The sequence below is a fragment of the Chrysochloris asiatica genome, unplaced genomic scaffold (genome assembly GCF_000296735.1).
Source record: "Chrysochloris asiatica unplaced genomic scaffold, ChrAsi1.0 scaffold00002, whole genome shotgun sequence".
Classification (NCBI taxonomy): Eukaryota; Metazoa; Chordata; class Mammalia; order Afrosoricida; family Chrysochloridae; genus Chrysochloris; species Chrysochloris asiatica.
The window spans coordinates 46,025,397-46,043,664 of NW_006408520.1; the positions used below are offsets into that span (position 1 = coordinate 46,025,397).

Sequence of the window (18,268 nt, forward strand, 5' to 3'; positions counted from 1 at the left end):
CCCATTAAGTACTTAACTATAAGGCAAATACTATATCAGGTGTTCTTACGTATGTTGATTCACTGAGCTATAACAATACAAGGGGGAAAATCCTATGCATGGAAGAAAGACTGGAAAGAAATATATCAAAATACTAACAGTAGATGTGTCAGAATTTGAAAGTTCCTTTTCCATTTTCCATAATATTTAACCACAAACATAATTCCAAACAAACCCACTGCAATCAAATTGATTCTGATTCATAGTGACAGACAAAAACAATCCATAGGGTGTCCAAGGCTGTAAATCTTTACAGAAGCTACTGGTGGATTCAAACTGATCTTTGAGTTAGCAGTCCAACACTTAACTGCATCACCAGAATTCCTACAAATATAACATGGGTGTGTTAATTATATGATAAAAATTTATAGCTAAAAAGTTAATAAGATGGATTTCTGGGTAAAAATCTACCCATCCCATAGTGTTGAAAGTGTACCACCCTAATTTAAGGTGGTTCAAGCTCACCAGATGCTCCGGAAACCCTATACAGGGTCGCTATGGGTCAGAATTGACTCGATGGCACTTAACAACCACAACAACAATGCAGTTGATAAGCATAATGGTTACAAGTTGGGCTGCTAACCTCAAGGTCAGCAGTTCGATACTACCAGCGGTTCTGTGGGGGAAAGATGAGGCTTTCTGTTCCTGAAAGATTTACAGCCCCAGAAACCCTATACAGGGTCTCTATGGGTCAGAACTGACTCAACGGCACTTAACAACAACAACAATGCACTTGATAGGAGTCCCGATGTGGTGCTGTAGGATAAGCGCTGGACAGCAAGTTTGGTTTGAACCACAAGGTTGGCAGTTCAAACCCACCAACCACTCCTTGGAAACCCTACACAGGGTCACTATGAGTTGGAACCAACTCAGTGGCACCTAACAACAAAACTAGTATGCTGTGGATATTTAAATCCAAAAGAAAATGCAGGAGAAAAACCCACATAATTGTATCAATTGATGCAGAAAAGGCATTTTACAATATCCAACACCCATTCCTGATAAAAACACTAAACAAAGTAGGAATTGAAGGGGAAATCCTCAACATAATTAAGAGCATATATACAAAACCAACAAGGAGCTCTGGTAGCGTAGTGATTACGAATCGGGCTGCGAACCTTAAGGCCAGCAGTTCGAAACTACCAGCCGCTCTGCGGGAGAAAGATGAGGCATTCTGCTCCCGTAAAGATTTACAGCCTCGGAAACCCTGTACAGGGTCGCTATGGGTCGGATCCGACTCGATGGCACTTAACAACAACAACATACAAAACCAACAGCCAACATCACTCTCAACAGAGAGAAACTGAAAGCATTCCCTTTATCTCCATTCCTATTCAATATTGTGTTGGAAGTCTTAGCCAGAATTACAAGGCAAGAAAAGGAAATGAAAGGCATCCAAATTGGCAAAGAAGCAGAAAAACTCTATTTGCAGAAGATACGATCCTATATAGAGAAACCCCAAAAGATTCAGCAAAAAAAACTACTGAAGCTCTTTGAAAGATTCAGCAAAGTGGCAGGGTACAAGATCAATATACAAAAGTCAGTTGGCTTCCTCTGTACTAATGAAGACAGCTCTGAAAAGGAAATTATGAAAACAATAGCATTTACAATAGCCACCCAAAGGATGAAATATTTAGGAATAAGTGAAACAAAAGATCTACACAAAGAAAACTACAAAACACCACTAAAAGAAACCAAAAGAGATGTACAAAACTGTAAGAATATACCATGCTCCTGGATAGGAAGACTTAACATTGTGAAAGTGTCAATACTATCCAAAACAATCTACAGATATAACATAATCCCAATCTAGATCTCAACAATATTCTTTAAAGACATGGAAAAAAAAAAAACACAAACTTTATATGGAAGGGAGAGAGACCTCAGATAGGCAAAGAACTGATTAAGAAGAACAACAAAGTGAGAGGCCTCTCACTCCCAGATTGCAAAATTTACTACACAGCCACATTTGTCAAAACAGCCTGATTCTAGTACAATGAAAGATACATGGATTAATGGAACAGAATTGAGGACCCAGAAGTTAATCCAGCTACATACAGTCAACTGATCTTTGACAAAGAGTCAAAATGCACTAAATGGGGAAGAGACAGTCTCTTTAAGAAATGGTACAGGCAAAACTTAAAAATCGATTTGCAAAAGAGTGAAACAAGACCCATATCTCACACCATCTACAAACATGAACTCAACGTGGATGGATTAAAGATCTAAATGTAAAATCCCAGAACTAAAAAGATCGTCATTGAAAAAATGGGGACAAACTTAAGAGTTTTAATACATGGCATAGATAGACTAACAAACATGGCAAAAAAAAACCATACACAAACAACAGAAGACAAAATAGATAACTGGGACATATTAAAAATTAGAAACTTATGTGCGTCAAACCAAAAGAGTATAATGGGAGCTCACTGACTGGGAAAAAATGTTTTTGCAATGACATATCAGACAAGGGACTAATCTCTAAAATACAGGAAGCAAATAGCCCAATTAAAAAATGGGCACAGGACACGTACAGACACTTCACCAAGGAAGACATTGAAGCAGCTAACAAACATGTAAAGAAATGTTCATGATCATTAACCATTGTTTTTGTTGTTAAGTGCCATTAACTTGGTTCTAACCCATAATGACCCTGTATAGGGTTTTCGAGGAGCAGCTGGTGAGCTTGAACCGCCGACCTTGCAGATGGAACCAACTTTTCAGTCCAGTGCATTAATCCACAACACCACACTAAGACTCCTTAGCCATTGTTGTTGTTGTTGTTGTTGTTAAGTGCCATCAAGTCAGTTCTAACCCATAGCGACCCTGTATAGGATTTCCGAGGAGCAGCTGGTGAGCTTGACCCACCGACTTTGCAGCTCAAACTGACTTTGCATTCCAGTACATTAACCCACAGCACTACACCAGGACTCCATTAGCCATTAGAGAGATGCAAATCAAAACAACAATGAGCTATCATCTCACACCAGAAGTAACATGGAAGTTCAAAAAAGCAGAGGACAACAAATACTGGCAAGGGTGTGGAGAGACTGGGACCCTCCTACATTGCTGGTGGTACTGTAAAATGACTCAACCACTCTAGAAAATGGTATGGTGCTTCCACAGAGAGTGGGAAATAGAAATTCCTTATGATCCAGCAATTCCTTTACTTGACATATATCTACAAAAAACAGGAGCCAGAAAGCAAGTCGATATAAGCACATCAACGTTCATAGCAGCACTATTGACAATAGCAAAAAGATGTAGACTGCCTAAGTGCCCATAAACAGAAGAATAGATAAACAAACTTTGGTACATACACACAATGGAGTACTATGCTACCTTGAAGAATTACAAGGAAGCTACAAAATGACTCATAACATAGATGAACATTGAGGACATAATCCTGAGTGAAATTAGGCACAAAAGGACAAATATTGAATAAGACCATTATTGTAAAAGCTTAAGAAAAATGTCCATACTAAAAGATTAATTTGAGGGTTATCACGAGAGGGAGGGAGGGGACAGTAACTCAAAGATTAGGGGAAAGATGTATGATAGCTCAGGTGATGGGGAAGACAATAAAAAGGAGGGGGAGGCCAATGCACAAGAAGGGGGAAGGGGTTGATGAATGGGGATGATCAGGGAAGACTTAGGGAGGTTTGCTTGGGCTAAATGGGATAAAGATAGACTGTGATGTATCCACAGCCTTGGAATGACAGGGCTCTGTGATATAGGGATAGAGACAGAGTTTGAATGGGTAAAGGAGGGGAAATAATGTTAAGGTGCTTGACTGTTTTGTGGATATTGGCTTCCCCTGCCTACTATTGCAAAATACCCATTTAAGTGAAACAGAAAGGAATATTGGGAAACATGATTATAGAAAGCTTATAAGCCCATCTTCAACCTATAACTGAATGGATTATCTAAAAAAGTACTAGAATGTGTCCAAGGAAATAAGCTTCTTGTTAAGTCTTTGTGGAGAATGGAGACTTTGGTGGAACCCTGAGCCCCAGCCAGAACCTTCAGAGGTGGGACATTCCCAATTTAAAAGACATGTCAGCCCAACCCAGAATGGCTAGAGGAACAGAAGAAACTTCTTTAAAAAAAGACCCATGGGGGTGGGGGAAGGAACAAGCAAGCTGTTTGCCTTGGAGCCATTAAGGTGAGAAAAGTCAGCCCATTAGGGTAAACCCCTTTCTAAGACTGAAACCCAAAGGGAACACATGAAAAGTCTTGTTAGCTTGCTGGTAACTACCCTGGTGGACTGGTGAGTAGAAGTGGGGGGGAATGCAGTAATGAGGACACAGGCTGAGTTTGGCCACGTACCATAAGACAACCGATGAGCTTGAGATGTGAGAAAAAGAATAAGAAGGGCTAGCTGATTTGAAGTTCAGGGAGACTCCTGAGCCCAAGGCCACTGACCTAGCCACTGGGGACTAGAGTTAGAGTGAGCAGCCAGTTGTTCTGAAGTGGGGGAAGGTATGCAAAAACTCCCAAAATGGCAGGTAGTACCCATTTAACTTCACTTGGATGGATTGCTGACCAGAACACGATCAGATGAAGATGAAGTTTGAAACAAGTAACAAGCGTAAATTGCTACAACTTGATGAACTGGACCTTTGCTTATGAATGAAGTTGCCCAAAATTCCAACCGAAAAGGGAAGATTTCTTCATATTAAGGATCAAGCTTCCCTCCTTAGTACACTACGTTGATAGGGACGGGCAATTTAGACTTTGGCTATCAAAATTTGGGGGCTATAAAGGCATGAAGTGACTGATTTGTAAGCGTTTGTCAGAGTGCTTAGGGTCAGAACAAGGGGAGTAAGATAAAATCCCCAATGAATAGTTTTCCTCTTGTCCAGATGGGTCTGGTGATGGGGAGGATAAGATTTTATGATTCAGTTGTGAGTGATTGTTACCAGGATTAATAGCGATTGTCACAACTGTAAATGTAGAAGTGGTATAACTAAAAGGGAGGAGCAGTTAATTTGTCATCTCAGGAACAGAGGACCATAGGACCATCAAGAGGGAAGTGAAGGCTCATAACCAGAAAATCAGCAACAACAGAGATGATGGCAGAGGCAAAGGCAATGGAGAGACACAGCAGCAGAGAACTCTAGACCCATGGACTGAGAAAGTGTGTGCCTGCAGGCAGGAGGCTGGCTTGCAAAATGTGCCCTTTGGATATTTAAATGAATACATATTTTCAATTTGATATGTGTACATAAAAAAAAGGGTAATAGAGGTAAATACTATTAGCTAATGGTGTGTGGAGGGGATTTTAAGCATTGCAATGACTTGTTGAATGTAAAATTGATGATCTGCCCTGTAAACCTTCACTCAATTCACAACAAAAGCTTTAAAAAAAGAAAGGGAAAGAGAAAATGCAAAAATTTCAAGTCTATATAGTAATATATGATTGTTGTTGTTAAGTGCTGTTGAGTCGGTTACAACCCATAGTGACCCTGTATAGGGTTTCCAAGGAGCAGCTAGTGAACTTGAGCCACCGACCTTGCAGTTCAAGCGTCTTTGCAGTCTGGCGCATTAACCCACAGCACCACACCAGGACTCCAAGGAAAACATGAACTATACAGGTGATAGGTTAAAAATGAACAGAAATCCTGTTAAGAGTTTTGTAGGTCATTATCCACTAAATGATGAAGTACACACTACCAAGATGGGTTTTTTTGTGTGTGTGTGTAGGTCCTCTATACTACAAAATATGTTGAGTCCTCTTTCATCTAAAAACTTTCAAACATTTGCCCAATTGCTACATATTTTCTACATTTATTGCACTATTTTCTTTCGTCTAGGTGTGTACAACTCTCAGTATTTTAATTTAAATAATACTTTATTTTGTCCTTCAGGTTATTTCAAAGATAGCTGGTAGATTTTATTTTTTTCCTAAATGAAGTATGTCATTTGAGGCGGCTCAGATTAAAAGCAATCTCAATCTCTAATTGAGATTCCAGATATACATATTCAGTTTTCACTCTGTTCACAAGTGCAATCGTAACCTAAATACTTCAAGTAAAATTTCAGGGGAAAAATACTGTTCAAAAACCTAGATCATGCATTCCTTTCTTGATGCTAAATATAGTCATCTCAAGATGACATACATTTTGACAATGATTTCATTTAAGGCGAGCAGGGAAAAAAAAAGTGCTATTCACTACATTTCAGTTAAAAATGCATTTGAAAGTGTGAAACTTCTATGAAAACTAAATTACATCATAGTTGTAAAGCGGAAAACTGGATTGAAAAGAATTTTGTTGTGATTTTTGCTTAGAGGTCTTTAAAGTTGTTGCCAATAAAAGAATAAAATTATTCCTAGGAAGCAGGGTCAAAATAAAAATATCCTCAGAAATAGGTTGCTACTTAATAACTGTAAGAATCTTAACCAACTACATTAAACAATCAAATCAAAGTTCATGTATACTGAATGTACTTTCCCAAGTATATGGTTGTTAAGTGTCAACTCAGAGTGACTTTGTATAGGGTTTCTGAGGAGTGGCTGGTGAGCTTGAACTACTGACCCTGATGTTCAAACTGACCTTGCAGTCCAACGCATTAACCCTCAGCACCACACCAGGACTCCCAAAAAATATACATTCCACCTTTTCCCTTCATAGATTAATTATGCATTTTTCTACCTTACCAATGCCCCAAAACTCAAAGGAATTTCAGTTACTTGTTTCTGAGTCTTTTTATAACCGCAGTTTATCCTATAAAAGGATATTATGGAAAAAAAGTATAAGGCCCACTTAATAATGTGTGACTTGTTGTTGTTAAGTGCCTTGGAATTGGTTCCTACTCAGCGACTCTTTATAGGGTTTCCAAGGAGCTGCTGGTGTGTACTTATCATATAGAATCACACTAAGACTCCAGTGTGTGATTTGCTAAGTTCCCATGAGTCAGTTCCGATTCATAACGACCCTATATAGGGTTTCCAAAGGAGCTCTGGTAACATAGTGGTTACAAGTCGGACTGTTACCCTCAAGGTCAGCAGTTGAAACTACCAGATATTTCGAGGGAGAAAGATGAGACTTTCTGCTCACATAAAGATTTACGGCCTCGGAAACTCTGTGCAGCGTTGCTATGAGTTAGAATTGACTCCACCGCACACCACCACCACCATAAAGTTTCCTAGACTTTTTAAATCTTTGTGAGAGTAGAAATCTTTGAGAGAGGTTCCAATGGCTGACCTTGTGGTTTGCAGCCCTGTGCTTATCCTACGGAGCCACAACACTCCCCCAATGTGTGACTAAGATGGTATAAATACAAGTTCTTACGTTTATTTAATCGCACTCTCCAAGACATAGCTACGTGGTGACTCCCAGGCCAGTGGACTCTTGTTACATGAATTCCTTAGCAAAATTTAGCTGATGAATGATGCTGCCATCGCTTTGGTCATGTAACTAATTTATTTTTCATGATGGCTTACTTCTTTTCTCTATCTCCTGCTTTCCCAAGACAGACATTTTGTTAGGGCAGATACTTATGCTATTTTTACCTTGTTATCTTTCTCTCTCTCCAACTCTTTTAGAGCACACTGTAGACCTTAAATAAACATCAAACGAAGATGCAACAATCAACTAATGTCTCAACTTGGTTTTTTGTGTTTTAAAAAATTATTTTTTAAAATGCCAATAATAATACCTTTTTAGCATTCGTAGAGCGTTTCACGGTTTAAAAACACAACTGTAATGGTTCGCGCTTTCCACAAAGCAAATAGACCAATGAAATCTCAAGAGGTGACTGTATTTTTTGCTCACTTCAGTTTTCAGCTGTATCTCCTCAACCCCTAGCATCCCACCACAGGCAGAATCAGGAAAAATAGTTTGGAGGGAGGGCGTATATGATGAGCTTTTAAATCACAGTTCACTCCCCAGCCTCCAAGGTGACAGGTCAGGAACGATTTCTTTAAAAAAATAACAGACGCTGCTGGCGGGGAACGAGATCGCGGAGGGAGCACCTAGTGGGGAGGTCCTTCCGGGGAAACTTAACTTTACCCGCTCGGACCCCAAGGGAACCCCTAAGGGGCTGGCACCCACTCAGCTCACGGAGGGCTCCTTCCTTGCATATGTAACTCAACAGTAAAGGCGCTGGCGGAGCCGAGAAGCAGGGCAGAGGGGTAAGAGAATCGCAACCAGAAGCCCGAGGTCGGTTAATGGCCAAGAAACAACGAAAAAGATTCCCGTAGGCACACGCCTAGCCCAAAGGGCCAGTTCCCTGGGGCCGCGAGCCGGCGCGTAGCCACAGCTGGATGGAGCCTGATGCGCTCCCAGGCTGCAGCGAAGCCTGCCCGGGAAACGGGGAGCGGGGGAGCGCTTTCCTTGCAGCTTCCGTGCCCACCCAGGGGACCCGACACATTTTCTCGCGCCGTCCTAGCCCCACGTTCTCCCGATGCTCACCAGCCAGGAGCCTGCGAGAAGCGAATGTCCTCCTAGAGCGTAGAGAGACTGTGCGCGTCCGGAGCCTGAGTGCGGCTTAATGCTCCAGCCGCTAGGAGCCCTCTGGCAGCCGCCGCCGCCGCCGCCGCTGTCTCCAGCAGCAAGTTTCCATAAAAGTCCTGGTGCGCAGCCTGTTCCCGCATTCCAGGCGGGCCCTGCGCCGGCTGCAGCTGTTCCAAAACACAAGGCCAGTTCCTCCACCACACCCCACCTCCGCCGTATCGCCCGGCGATGGGTGGAGAGTCGAGAAGGAAAGCAGACGAGGGGTACCAGTGGTTGCTAACTTTCCACCAGAACCTAACTGTCCCTTAAACTCGACCTGAACTGGCAACCTAAACATGGACTGGCCTTCACCTCGGGCAGGGCCCGGGAAAGGGAGACAGCCTCTCCTAAGGGAAAGAGTGATGCGGAAATGGTCTTTACTATTCACAACCCGTTTGCCCAGGGACCCACTTAGCTACTCTACACGTCCCGAAGCTGAGCTATACATTGTGGTTGTTAAGTGTTGTGGAGTCGTTTCCATAACGACCCTGTATAGGGTTTCCAAGAAGCGGCTGGTGAGCTTGAACTATCGACCTTGTGGTTCAAACGAGTTTGCAGTCCAGCGCATTAGCCCACAGCGCTACACCAGGACTGCAAGCTATACATTATCATTCCCTTTATTAGTCAGAGCATCAGTCCAGCACGATTTTATCTGTCTTTTTGCTTTTCTTTTCCTGCATCCCTTGTCTTTAACTTCAAGGAGAGTAATTGATAGTTTAATAATAAAAATTCTATTCTTCCTTAATTGAAACCAAATCTCAGATCTCTCTAAACCATAAAATTATTTACAAAAATTAGGTACCCACAGTTCTTTACAACGTGTACTGACTGCCATTGAAACCCATCTGATGTCATACGCCATATAACAACTTGAAAAATGCACATCCAAAGAGTTATTTTCTAATGTGGAAGATCTTTTAATTCTTCAATAACATATAGAAAACAACAAAAAGACCAAACAAAGCAAGACCAGAGGCAAGGTAACCACTTTCCACTTCCAGCAGTTGTGCTCAGGTTATATATACAACGATGCCCAAAAAACCTCCACTCTTAACTAGAGCTCCACTTTCCCTTCTCATCCCCACACATTCATTTGCTCAGGATGAAAACTCTTCTCAGAGGGATAAAGCCATTTATTCCTCAAGTAGATAAAAATTCTAAATCGGTAATTATAAGTTATTGAAATCTACTCAGATAGAGGGGATGGATGATCCAGCTGGCCCCTTTGCTCTCTTCATACCACCCCTGACTAGTGTTGCTGAGTGGGACAAGGGAGGTAGCAGGCATACCAATTAGGACAGTTCCACGATATTCAAGATGAGAAGTAATGTGAACTATATAGTCTCAAAGGTAGTGGGAAATGGCCAACACCCCCTTCTTGCCCCTCCTAGTAAGTAGAGCTAGCAGGATTTGGGCATCAAATTGAACATAATGTGTGAGGAAACGTTTTTGAGCTGAAGACTTGGAAGAATGGAGTTGTCATTTACTGATGGGGGGAAGACTGGGAAAAGTAGACTGTTAAGCAGGGGTGGTCAGGAGATCAAAAGCTGGACATACTAAGTTTGAGAAAACCAATAGAAATCCAGGATACACCACTCTACATAAACTTTTCTTTTATACATACCATGAATACATTGGCTTGGTTCTCAGACTTGATTATGTTAGTTGCATGCTACTGAAAGTATGTATTACAAAAAAGAAGAAAAAGAAGAGTCAAATAAAAAGTTAAGAGTTTTTATACCAATTGCTAAAAAAGAAAGCACAGGATCAGCAAAAAAATGAAGAAAACCCTCAATGAGATGTACTAACACAACAGCCATCACAAAAGTGCACTCAAGTAGATCCATCATCATGGAAAGGGTGCAGGACCAGGCAACATTTTATTACACATACAAGGTCACCATGAGTTGGAGCCACATGGACAGAAACTAACAACAGTGTTTAGTTAAATAAAAGTTTAGTTAAATAAATGCTTTGAAAGATAAAGGCAAATAATAGTTCTAAAATTATCATCAAGTGTAGGAAAGAGAAGTATAAAAGATTGGGTACAAAATTTATCAAAATGTAGGCATATTCTATACTTACTGCTTTTCATGTGTCTAAATTTTTCTCCTTTTAAAATCAAGAGAAACTAAAAGTCTCAGATAATGATTTAGGAGTGTAGTTTATCCAACAAAAATATCTCATAAGATGCAGATAGGTCTCTTGCAGTACAATAGCAGATAATGGTTTTCAGGACTGATTGTAAAGGCTGGAAATGTAAAGATTAGATGTTTTGTGGAAAAGGGAGGGGAGTGATTAACTTTGCAGTCAAGGAGCGGAGGTCCCTGGGACCATCAAGGGAGAAGAGTGGAATGCGGGACCCTACCCAGAGAAATGGTGATGCCAGGGATGGAGGCAGAGATGATGGAGCGGCTGGGGACTTTGGACCCAGAGACAGAGAAGAGGGTCTGTGTGCTGACAACCTGGTGGGGGGGGGGGTGGACAGGTTGCGGGGTATACCCTGTGGTTGGTGGATGATGCATGGAGGGGATTGTAACCATGGCAAGGAAAGGATATACGACGGGTCAATATGACGCTAATGTCCTCCCGTGTAAACTATCACATAATTCACAATAAAGCATTAAAAAAAAAATCTCATAAAATCTCATAATACTGAGTGAACCCATACTCCAATAAAGCTATTGATTCAACATTAGAAGACTGACCAAAAATGTACACTTATTCATCTAAAACTAAAATGTGTAAGATATCTATTTATACTTTATTATGGTTTTTTGCTGTGGTAGTCAGTCACCAAGATGATCCCACCTCCTAGTATTCACACCCTTGTCTAGTCCCCTCCCACAATGTCAGACGTGGTCTGTGTGCCCAATAGGATATACAGAAGTGATGGTATGTTATTTCCAAGGCTAAATTCATAAAAGACATTGTGGGTTTTACCTTGTCCTCCCTTTGTGGGTAGCCAGCTGCCCTGTCTTAAGGATACTCAAGCTGCCATGTTGAGAAGCCCATGTAGCAAGGATGCGCTGGACTGCAAAGTCCACTTGAACCACAAAGTTGGTGGTTCAAGCATACTAGTTGCTCCTCGAAAACCCTATACAGGGGTTGGAACCGATTTGACGGCACTTAACAACAACAAGCCAATAGCAGGAGAGGGGCGGAGGCCTCTAGACATATCCTGGAAAAGTAGATCTTGGAAACGATTTTCCAGCCCTAGCCAAGCTTTCAGATGATTGCAACCTTAGGAGAGAATCGAAGCCAGAACCACACAACTAAGCCCCTCCTGGGTTCTCAACTCTCAGAAACGGTGCAAGATCTTGTTGATTGTTTCAAGCTGCTAACTTTTGGAATAATTTGTTATGCAGCATTAGGTAACTAATGAATCTGCCTTAATCTACTTTTTTGGTTATCCATCTTCTACAGTGGATTATGAATTGGACTGCTAATCAAAAGGTAAGCAGTTCAAATCTACCAGTAGAGCTCCACATGAGAAAGATGAGGCTTTCTGCTCCCATAACGATTTACAGCCTCGGAAACTCTTAAAATGATCACTGTGAGTTGTAATCGACTTTACAGCACACAATTACCACCACCACCACCACCACATTAAAGGATAAGCACTGGGCTGCTACACACAATGTTGGCAGTTCAAACCCACCTTCCACTCCTAAGAAAACCTATACAGGGTCACAATGTGCCGGAACTGACTCAATGACACTTAACAACCATGACCATAACCACATTAAACAAGGAACCCTGGTTTTGTAGAGGATTACAAGTTAGGCTGCTAACCACAAGGTCAGCAGTTCAAATCTACCAGTCACTCCATGGGAGAAAGAGCATTCTTATCCTGTAAAGATTCATTATTTCTGGAAAACCCTACACAGGGTTGCTTTGAATGGGAACCAACTAGATGGCACACAGCCACCACCACATTAAGCGCTTGGTCCTTTTAAGTCCTGAGCCCATCCTTTCACATAGAACATTACTAAGTAAAAGAAACAAAATTCTGGAAGTCATATGTTTTAACTGCTTTCAAAATTTAAAGTACTTTTTTTGTAATCAAGTGCTATGATAATGTTCATTTCAATCTGGTGGTGGTATGCCGCGGAGTCAGTTCAGATATATGGCCACTCTGTATAAGGTTTCCAAGGCTGTACATTTTTACAGAAGAAAGCCTCATGTTTCTCTCTCGGAGTGACTGGTGGATTCAAACTGCTGAACTTGCAGTTTGCAGCCCAACTCACAACCAACTACGCTACCAGGGCTCCTTTTATTTCAACATAGGAAGTTATACATTTTATAATTTCCTATCTATAGATGCTCTTTGTGAAAGATATCTGTGACATAAATAAGAGTTAAAAAACATTAAAATAGAATTTGATGTACCAGTTACTTTGCTTTAAGATAAAAAGTGTCATAGGAGGAAAGTTTGCTTTTATTTCCCCACATACTGGAATCCAGCCTTCTCTGACCAAATGATGGAGGTTACTGAAGGGTTCCCATCGTGCATACACAGAAAAAAATGATGATAGAACCTCAGCAGATAAAAGAGCTTGTGCAGTCATGATTAAAGGTGTTAGTAGCATCAGGAAAGAGACCAAGGGCTAACAAGTGGCAGGGTAAAGAGTTACAGAATGTAGGGTACAGGAAGAGACATTGCAGAAAAGAGTAAAATAGATGTCAAAAGTAGAATAAAAACAGTATGGAATACAATGCATTAAAAAAGTAAATTTACAGAAGAAAACCTCATGTTTCTGAGTGGCTGGTAGATTTGAACTGCTGACGTTGTGATTTGTCGCCTAACACATAACCCACTAAGCTACCAGCAACAGGACACTGAGATACTTAAAGAGAAATATTTTAAATATGCCTAAGAATTCAGAGAGATGTTTAAAGTGTAAAATACTAAATTCAGGTGGTGGGATCAAAGTTACAGCAGAAAAAGACAAAGAAAACAGAAGAGATTGAAATACTAATTGGTTTCCCAGTCCACATTCAACACTGTCTCCTAGCTAGGAGAAGATTCAACTTTTTTTATAGTTTGTTTATTAATACACTTCAGTTTATAAGTTTAATCACTTAAAAATGTATAAGTACATATATTTTGATAGAGGAAGCCCTGGAGGCACAGTGGGTTAAGAGTTAGACTGCTAACTGAAGGGTCAGCAGTTCAAACTACCAGTCACTCCAAAAAGAAAGATGAGACAGTCTGCTTCCTTAAAGATTTACAGCCTCAGAAACCCTACCGAGGAGTTACATTCTATGCTACAGGGTTGCTGTAAATTGGAATCAACTTGATGGCAGTAGGTATACATATGCAATTATTCTAAAATCATCCTGTTTAATAAAAGTCCCTAGTTAAGAATGGTGTTTTATATGTAGGAGAACTACTTTCAGCCATGCGCTGACTATAGTGGTGTCCAGGGAGCATCCTCTCCTTTACTGAATGTGATAAGCCCATGTGATCTTACAATGAAAGGGTAAGTCAAAAAGTATTGCGATAAAATGAGAATTTATTATTGAACACAAACATCAAAATGTGGAGCTATTGTTTCTTGATACAGCCTCCACTTGGTCTATACACTTCTAAATGTGGTGTTTCCAGCTCTCTAACCCATCCCCAAAATGGCAGTTTGGGCATCCTCAAGGGACTCAAATCATGTTGAGTTTGGGGAACAAAAAGAAGTCTGGAGGGGTAAGAACAGGGCTGTAGAGTAGATAGAGTAAGGTTTCCCAACAAAATTCTCATAGGTCAGTCTTTGCTACCCTTGAAGAATGAACAGGTACATTGTCATGATGAGGAAAACTCAATTCCTTGGTATAACTTCTCCTGATTTTTTTCTCACCAATACAATTTTCCATTTTCTCAAAACTTTTTCATAAGCCCCTGTGACCATTCTATGTCCTTAAAGAAAATCAATCAAGGCTACCTCTTTGGAATCCCCCAAACCACTCATTATAACCTTCTGAGCTGACCTGCCTTGAATTTAACTGGCAGATTCCCTCAGAAGACACTGCTTTGATTGGATCTTGCTCTCTGATTCACATTGGCACTTCCAACTCTCAGTTAGGATTCATTCTATGAAATTGTCTTCATTAACCCCATTAGCTCTTTCAGCTAACTGATTTTCATGCAACACTTTGGACATCTATCTAGCTGAAGGCTTGACAAGGCCAAGATGTTTGCTTAAAATTGAAAATGCCAAAGTCTGTGAGATCCCAACTAAAGTAGCCATCATATAAGTGGCAATTCTAGAGGTTTCTTCCACCAGGTTCTGGACTTCAACCACAGTTTCTTCATTCATTGAGGCTGACAGTCTTCCCTTGCTGGCTCATAATTGAGGTTATCTTCTCAAACTTCTTCAATATGCATGGTACATCTTAAAAATGTTATTCTATGTGGGGCAGTATTCTTGTAAACTTGTTGCAAAGCCCAGATGATTTAGGAAGATGTTCACTATTTTAAAAATTTGAACATTAGCCCTGACTCCAAAATCATTTTTTTTCGAAGTACAAAAAGTATCCTTTCTTTTTAAAAACAGCTTAACAAGACCAAGACACGTGTATTATGGGAGAACTTGCTTAAAGATATCCATTGGTCACAGAAACATGTTCAAACACATTTTGTTTGGAATAAACACATGCATGTATTTATGAATTGGAACCCTAATAGCAACACTTGGTTACTTTCTCTCACATATACACATTGTTTAAAATATTCTAAACTGAACTTGCTCACTTGCTGATCTGTGTGTGGGAAGCTATCTGGCATTGGGATGTTGTGGTGATGACAAATCCAGGTATCAAAATTGACTATAGAAGAGAGAGACCTTAAGAGGCCAGTAACAATGCAAGAAATTGAGAAAGTTACTAAAAAGCTACCATTCCCCCAAATACCAAGCCCATATGGTATTTACAGGTGAATTCTTTTAAAATTTTAAGGAAAAGATAACTTTGATAACATTTCAATTACTCCACAGCATGAAGAAAGAAAAGAAAAAGCCAGAGTCCTTTTATAAGCAGCAGAACACTGACACAGAGATTTGACAAAAATAGTATGAAAACTGAAAACTTGAACTGTTATATAAATTGTTGTTGTTGTTATGTGCCATGGAATCGGTTCCGACTCATAGCAACCCAGTACAGGGTTTCCGAGGCTGTAAATCTTTATGGGAGCAGAATGACTCATCTTTCTCCCGCAGAACAGCTGGTAGTTTTGAACTGCTGACCTTGAGTTAGCAGCCTAATTGGTAACCACTACACTACCAGAGCTCCTTGTTATATAAATAGTAATGTGAAATTTTATAATAAAATATTAGCAAATGGAAAAAATATTCAGCATATTAGCAAGATGTATGTACCATCACTATTTTATTTGGCAGTAATAGAAATACATCCATATGAATACTGTTTATTTTGGCTAGAGAGACAGCATTGTTTTTCTGTTACTGTAGTGTTTTACTTTTACACAAATTAATAAGCACAGTCCTTACATTTAGGAAATCAAAACATTTACTGACATCAGCTAAGTGAAGCTAATACATGGTTGTCCTCAAATGAAACAAAAAATAATATAACAGTCATAAGAGATAAAATACGAATGTCCTTATTTCCATTAATCGTAGATTTTCTAAAGAGTCACATACAAGAGATATTTCTAAATTTCATTAATCCAAGCAAAACTCAAAACTTTTTAATTTAGCCTAATTCTTACGAACATTTTTAAATTTACATTAAAAAAATAATTTCCTAATACATATTCACACTAAAAGCAAATTGATTCTAAACATAATCTCCAACATTTTATAGTAAAAGGTCACAGAGAAGTACATTAAATGTTATTTTGGCATTTCTATTTCCTAAGCTTAAAGAAATGATAAAGAATCCCTTGGGTAATTATTTAAGTAGAAAATATTACATCTTAAGGCAAGAAAAAGTTGGTTAAAAAAAATTATTTTAGGTCAGGAAATTCAACAAATTAATAGAAACAGTAAATGGATGCAAATAATGAATATTATTTTACAAATTTGAGAGAAAAATTTCTTTGAAGTTTATTCTAACAGCATGGAAAGTTTGGCTTCTTTTTAAAAAGATAATCTTATCTTGACATTTAATAAGCATACTGTTAAGTTTCAAGAAGAAATAACAAGCTTTTTAGTTGAACAAAATGTAAGAAAATTAACATAGGAAAAAAACTAGAAATACTAAATATAAATCACCTGAACATCTAACTTTTTTCTTCCAGAAAACAGAAGAAAAAAGCCACTTTTTTTTAGAACTAATTCAAGACCCTCTTTAGAACTTAGACTCAAGGTGACAGTGATGTTTTCAAATGACACTGCAAAAGGCTCTGTTACCATCGAATCAGTTCCAAATCATAGTGATCCTGCAGAGGGTTTCTGAGAATGTAAATCTTCACAGGAGCAGAAAGCCTCATCATTCCCTTGCAGAGCAGGATTTGAACTACTGACCTTGTGGTAACAGTCCTGTTCTGACCCTCCAGTACCACCAGCATGCTGCAAAAAGGTTCTAGACGAGTTTAATTATTATTATTTTTTAAAGCATTGCTTTTGTTATTTAACACAATTTTAAGGCAAGTAGAAACTAGTATGCATGTATTAAGTACCCTTCTGCTATCAGAAATGTTCTTCTGTTTCTAAAGAGGTTTTTCCTATACTTGTCCTGAAATTCCATTTGATCACTCACGTTACTTTTGTCAAAGGCCACAAAGGAAGAAGTACCTTGCTAAAGTAGTAGCTACTGAACCAACCAGAAACCAATCAATCTTCACGCACTGAGTTTAACAAACCAACTTCCTAAATATAAACAATTTTTTTTTCTCCAAAGGTGAAATATAAAAGGGAAAAATAATAACTCTGGAAAGCCATTTATTTTATCTAATCAGATAAATTTTCCAGAGTTATTTTTATGTAGTAGCAGCATCAGTAAATAGTGCAAACCTTCAAAACTGGTTTCAAAAAGTTTATTTATAACTATCTTTAATCCCCACTTAAAACATTTAGCCTAAAAATGAGTAAAATAATCTCAGCCCTAACTGTCTACCTATGTAGTAATGGAAATGAGTGTTTCTGCACCTGTGTGTACATAAGTGTATGTTACTCGAAGCCAACAACGCCAACAAGGTAAAAATATAAAATACTACACTAAAAGTAAAATATTACATTACAGAATTTTTGTGTTGAAAGTTCTAATGATACTTCTGAATCAGTAATAAGAATTATGAATTGTTGTTGCTGTTGTTAAGTGCCATCAAGTCGGTTCCGACTCATAATAACCCTGTACAGCGTTTCTGAGACTGTAAGTCTTTGCAGGAACAGAAACCTCATCTTTCCCCCATGAGTGGCTGGTGGGCTTGAACCACCAATGTTGTGGTTCGCAGTCCATTGTTTATTGTACAGAGCCACCACACTCCTCAGCATTATACATAGTCACCTGTGAAATTAAGAATATAGGTAACAAAAATAGAGGAGCTATAGACTCAATGCATGACTTCATAATTAGCATTAATTAGTTTAATGCTGTAACCTGCATATTTATGGAAGAAATACAAACAAAATAAAGGTTCTGAAGATCCTATTTTGTAACTAATATTATATAAATATGGCACATACAATTTTAAACCTTAAATTATTATGCTTTTTTTTTTTTCACTTTTAATTTTCTATTCATTAGTCAGAAACTAGGCACTTGAATCTAAAATGTAT

At 39.2% G+C, this 18,268-nt stretch overlaps 1 pseudogene; it reads left to right on the top strand.

Annotated features, from left to right (window-relative positions):
• The first annotated feature begins 7,748 nt into the window (after positions 1-7,748).
• On the top strand, positions 7,749-8,609 carry LOC102842897 (annotated as a pseudogene).
• The last annotated feature ends 9,659 nt before the right edge of the window (positions 8,610-18,268 follow it).